Source organism: Bombus affinis, chromosome 17, assembly GCF_024516045.1.
Source record: "Bombus affinis isolate iyBomAffi1 chromosome 17, iyBomAffi1.2, whole genome shotgun sequence".
NCBI lineage: Eukaryota > Metazoa > Arthropoda > Insecta > Hymenoptera > Apidae > Bombus > Bombus affinis.
This window is the reverse complement of record NC_066360.1, coordinates 4,749,612-4,756,949: the sequence shown is the minus strand read 5'-3', so window position 1 is coordinate 4,756,949 and position 7,338 is coordinate 4,749,612.

Here is a 7,338-nt window from a genome sequence, read left to right as displayed (position 1 = left end):
ATACTATAACGATATAATGTATAACGTTATATACTATTACAAAATAACGTATAACGTTATATAGCATTACGATATAACGTATAAAGTTGTATACTATTACCATATAACGTATAACGTTATGTAGTACACCGTTACAACGTATAACGTTATGTAGTACAACGTTACAACGTATAACGTTATATACTATAACGATATAATGTATAACGTCATATACTATTACAAAATAACGTATAACGTTATATACCATAACGATATAACGTATAACGTTATATAACATAACGATATAACGTATAACGTTATATACCATAACGATATAATGTATAACGCTATATACTATTACAAAATAACGTATAACTTTATATCGCATTACGATATAACGTATAAGGTTGTATAGTATTACGATATAACGTATAACGTTATATACTTTTACAAAATAACGTATAACGTTATATAACAGTACGATATAACGTATAACGTTGTATACTATTACCATATAACGTATAGCGTTATGTAGTATACCGTTACAACGTATTACGTTATATAATATTACGATATAACTTATAACGTTAGATCATATTGCTATATAACGTATAACGTTGTATACTATTACGATATAACGTATAACGTTATATACTATTACAAAATAACGTATAACGTTCTATAGCATTACGATATACCGTATAGCGTTGTGTAGTATTACGATATAACGTATAACGTTGTGTAGCATTATGATATAACGTATAAAGTTGTATACTATTACCATATAACCTCTAACGTTATGTAGTACACCGTTACAACGTATAACGTTATGCAGTACAACGTTACAATGTATAACGTTATATACTATAACGATATAATGTATAACGTTATATACTATTACAAAATAACGTATAACGTTATATAGCATTACGATATAACGTATAACGTTATGTAGTACACCGTTACAACGTATAACGTTATGTAGTACAACGTTACAACGTATAACGTTATATACTATAACGATATAATGTATAACGTTATATACTATTACAAAATAACGTATAACGTTATATACCATAACGATGTAACGTATAACGTTATATACCATAACGATATAACGTATAACGTTGTATACCATATCGATATAATGTATAACGCTATATACTATTACAAAATAACGTATAACTATATATAGCATTACGATATAACGTATAAGGTTGTATAGTATTACGATATAACGTATAACGTTATATACTATTACAAAATAACGTATGACGTTAGATACTATTGCTATATAACGTATAACGTTGTATACTATTACGATATAACGTATAACGTTATATACTATTACAAAATAACGTATAACGTTATATAGCATTACGATATAACGTATAGCGTTGTGTAGTATTACGATATAACGTATAACGTTGTGTAGCATTACGATATAACGTATAAAGTTGTATACTATTACCATATAACGTATAACGTTATGTAATACACCGTTACAACGTATAACGTTATGTAGTACAACGTTACAACGTATAACGTTATATACTATAACGATATAATGTATAACGTTATATACTATTACAAAATAACGTATAACGTTATATAGCATTACGATATAACGTATAACGTTGTATAGTATTACGATATAACGTATAACGTTATGTAGTACACCGTTACAACGTATAACGTTATGTAGTACAACGTTACAACGTATAACGTTATATACTATAACGATATAACGTATAACGTTATATACCATTACGATATAACGTATAACGTATAACGTTATATACTATTACGATATAACGAATAACGTTGTATACTATTACGATATAACGTATAACGTTATGTAGTACACCGCTACAACTTATTACGTTATATACTATAACGATATAACATATAACGTTATATAATATAACGATATAACGTATAACGTTATATACCATTACTATATAATGTATAACGTTGTATAGTATTACGATATAACGTATAACGTTATATACCATAACGATATAACCTATAACGTTACATACTATAACGATATAATGTATAACATTACATACTATTACAAAATAACGTATAACGTTATATAGCATTACGATATAACGTATAAGATTGTATAGTATTACGATATAACGTGTAACGTTATATACTATTACAAAATAACGTATAACGTTAGATCCTATTGCTATATAACGTATAACGTTGTATACTATTACCATATAACGTATAACGTTATATACCATAACGATATAACGTATAACGTTATATACTATAACGATATAATGTATAACGTTATATACTATTACAAAATAACGTATAACGTTATATACTATAACGATATAACGTATAACGTTATATACCATTACGATATAACGTGTAACGTTGTATAGTATTACGATATAACGTACAACGTTATATACTATTACAAAATAACGTATAACGTTATATAGCATTACGATATGACGTATAACGTTATGTAGTATACCGTTACAACGTATAACGTTATATACTATTACGATATAACGTACAACGTTATGTAGTACACCGTTACAATGTATTACGTTATGTAGTACAACGTTACAACGTATAACGTTAAATACTATAACGATATAACGTATAACGTTGTATACTATAACGATATAATGTATAACGTTATATACCATTACGATATAACGTATAACGTTGTATAGTATTACGATATAACGTATAACGTTGTATAGTATTACGATATAACGTATAACGTTATGCAGTACACCGTTACAATGTATTACGTTATGTAGAACAACGTTACAACGTATAACGTTATATACTATAACGATATAACGTATAACGTTTTATACCATTACGATATAATGTATAACCTTGTATAGTATTACGATATAACGTATAACGTTATATACCATAACGATATAACCTATAACGTTATATACTATTACAAAATAACGTATAACGTTACATACTGTTACAAAATAACGTATAACGTTATATAGCATTACGATATAACGTATAAGATTGTATAGTATTACGATATAACGTATAACGTTATATACTATTACAAAATAACGTATAAATTTGGATCCTATTGCTATATAACGTATAACGTTGTATACTATTACCATATAACGTATAATGTTATATACCATAACGATATAACGTATAACGTTATATACTATAACGATATAATGTATAACGTTATATACTATTACAAAATAACGTATAACGTTAAATACTATAACGATATAACGTATAACGTTATATACCATTACGATATAACGTATAACGTTGTATAGTATTACGATATAACGTATAACGTTGTATAGTATTACGATATAACGTATAACGTTATGCAGTACACCGTTACAATGTATTACGTTATGTAGTACAACGTTACAAAGTATAACGTTATATACTATAACGATATAACGTATAACGTTATATACTATTAAGATATAACGTATTACGTTATATACTACTACAAAATAACGTATAACGTTATATACTATTACAAAATAACGTATAACGTTATATAGCATTACGATATGACGTATAACGTTATGTAGTATACCGTTACAACGTATAACGTTATATACTATTACAATATAACGTATAACGTTATATCCTATTACGATATAACGAATAACGTCGTATACTATTACGATATAACGTATAACGTTATGTAGTACACAGTTACAACGTATAACGTTATGCAGTACACCGTTACAATGTATTACGTTATGTAGTACAACGTTACAACGTATAACGTTATATACTATAACGATATAACGTATAACGTTATATACTATAACGATATAACGTATAACGTTATATACTATAACGATATAACGTATAACGTTATATACCATTAGGATATAACGTATAACGTTGTATAGTATTACGATATAACGTATAACGTTATATACTATTACTAGGTAACGCATAACGTTATATACTATTACAAAATAACGTATAACGTTGTATAGCATTACGATATAACGTCTAACGTTGTATACTATTATCACATAACGTATAACGCAATGTAGTATACCGTTACAACGTATAACGTTATGTAGTACACCGTTACAACGTATAACGTTATGTAGTACACCTTTACAACGTATAACGTTATATACCATAACGATATAACGTATAACGTTATATACTATAACGATATAATGTATAACGTTATATACTATTACAAAATAACGTATAACTTTATATAGCATTACGATATAACGTATAAGGTTGTATACTATTACGATATAACGTATAACGTTATATGCTATATCGACATAACGTATAACGTTATATACTATTACAAAATAACGTATAACGTTATATACCATAACGATATAACGTATAACGTTATATACTATAGCGATATAATGTATAACGTTATATACTATTACAAAATAGCGTATAACGTTAGATACTATTACTATATAACGTATAACGTTGTATACTATTACGATATAACGTATAACGTTATATACTATAAAGATATAACGTATAACGATACGTAGTATACCGCTACAACGTATAACATTATATACTATTACGATATAACGTATAACGTTATATGCTACATCGACATAACGTATAACGTTATATACTACTACAAAATAACGTATAACGTTATATACCATAACGATATAACGTATAACGTTTTATACTATAACGATATAATGGATAACGTTATATACTATTACAAAATAACGTATAACTTTATATAGCATTACGATATAACGTATAAGCTTGTATACTATTACGATATAACGTATAACGTTATATACTATTACAAAATAACGTATAACGTTAGATACTATTGCTATATAACGTATAACGTTGTATACTATTACGATATAACGTATAACGTTATATACTATAACGATATAATGTATAACGTTATATACTATTACAAAATAACGTATAACTTTATATAGCATTACGATATAACGTATAAGGATGTATAGTATTACGATATAACGTATAACGTTATATACTATTACAAAATAACGTATAACGTTAGATACTATTGCTATATAACGTATAACGTTGTATACTATTACGATTTAACGTATAACGTTATATACTATAAAGATATAACGTATAACGTTACGTAGAATACCGCTACAACGTATAACGTTATATACTATTACGATATAACGTATAACGTTATATGCTATATCGACATAACGTATAACGTTATATACAATTACAAAATAACGTACAACGTTATAGTATTACGATATAACGTATAGCGTTGTATAGTATTACGATATAACGTATAACGTTGTATAGCATTACGATATAACGTATGAAGTTGTATACTATTACCATATAACGTATAACGTTGTGTTGTATACCGTTACAACGTATAACGTTATATACTATTACGATATAACGTATAACGTTATATAGCATTACGATATAACGTATAGCGTTGTATAGTATTACGATATAACGTATAACGTTGTATAGCATTACGATATAACGTATAAAGTTGTATACTATTACCATATAACGTATAACGTTATGTTGTATACCGTTACAACGTATAACGTTATATACTATTACGATATAACGTATAACGTTGTATGGTATTACGATATAACGTATAACGTTATATACCATTACATAATAACGTATAACTTTGTATAATACTACGATATAACGTATAACGTTATATACTATAGCGATATAACGTATAACGTTATATACTATTACAAAATAACGTATAACGTTCTATAGCATTACGATATAACGTATAACGTTGTATAGTATTACGATATAACTTATAACGTTATATACTATTACTAGGTAACGTATAACGTTATATACTATTACAAAATAACGTATAACGTTGTAAAGCATTACGATATAACGTATAACGTTGTATAGTATTACGATATAACGTATAGCGTTATGTAGTACACCGTTACAACGTATAACGTTATATAGTACAACGTTACAACGTATAACGTTATATACTATAACGATATAACGTATAACGTTATATACCATTACGATATAATGTATAACGTTGTATAGTATTACGATGTAACGTATAACGTTATATACCATAACGGTATAACGTATAACGTTATATATTATAACGATATAATGTATAACGTTATATACTATTACAAAATAACGTATAACGTTGTAAAGCATTACGATATAACGTATAACGTTGTATAGTATTACGATATAACGTATAGCGTTATGTAGTACACCGTTACAACGTATAACGTTATGTAGTACACCGTTACAACGTATAACGTTATATACTATAACGATATAACATATAACGTTATATACTATAACGATATAACGTATAACGTTATATACCATTGCGATATAATGTATAACGTTGTATAGTATTACGATGTAACGTATAACGTTATATACCATAACGATATAACGTATAACGTTATATACTATAACGATATAATGTATAACGTTATATACTATTACAAAATAACGTATAACGTTATATGCTATAAAGATATAACGTATAACGTTATATACCATTACGATATAACGTATAACGTTGTATAGTATTACGATATAACGTATAACGTTGTATAGTAGTACGATATAACGTATAACGTTAGATCCTATTGCTATATAACGTATAACGTTGTATACTATTACCATATAACGTATAACGTTATATACCATAACGGTATAACGTATAACGTTATATATTATAACGATATAATGTATAACGTTATATACTATTACAAAATAACGTATAACGTTATATAGCATTACGATATAACGTATAACGTTATATAGTACACCTTTACAACGTATAACGTTATGTAGTACATCGTTACAGCGTATAACGTTATATACTATAACGATATAACGTATAACGTTATATACTATAACGACATAACGTGTAACGTTATATACCATTACGATATAAAATACAACGTTGTATAGTATTACGATATAACGTATAACGTTATGTAGTACACCGTTACAACGTGTAACGTTATGTAGTACAACGTTACAACGTATAACGTTATATAATATAACGATATATCGTATAACGTTATATACGATTACGATATATCGTATAACGTTATATACTATTACAAAATAACGTATAACGTTAGATACTATTGCTATATAACGTATAACGTTGTATACTATTACGATATAACGTATAACGTTATATACTATAAAGATATAACGTATAACGTTACGTAGAATACCGCTACAACGTATAACGTTATATACTATTACGATATCACGTATATCGTTATATGCTATATCGACATAACGTATAACGTTATATACTATTACAAAACAACGGACAACGTTATATAGCATTACGAT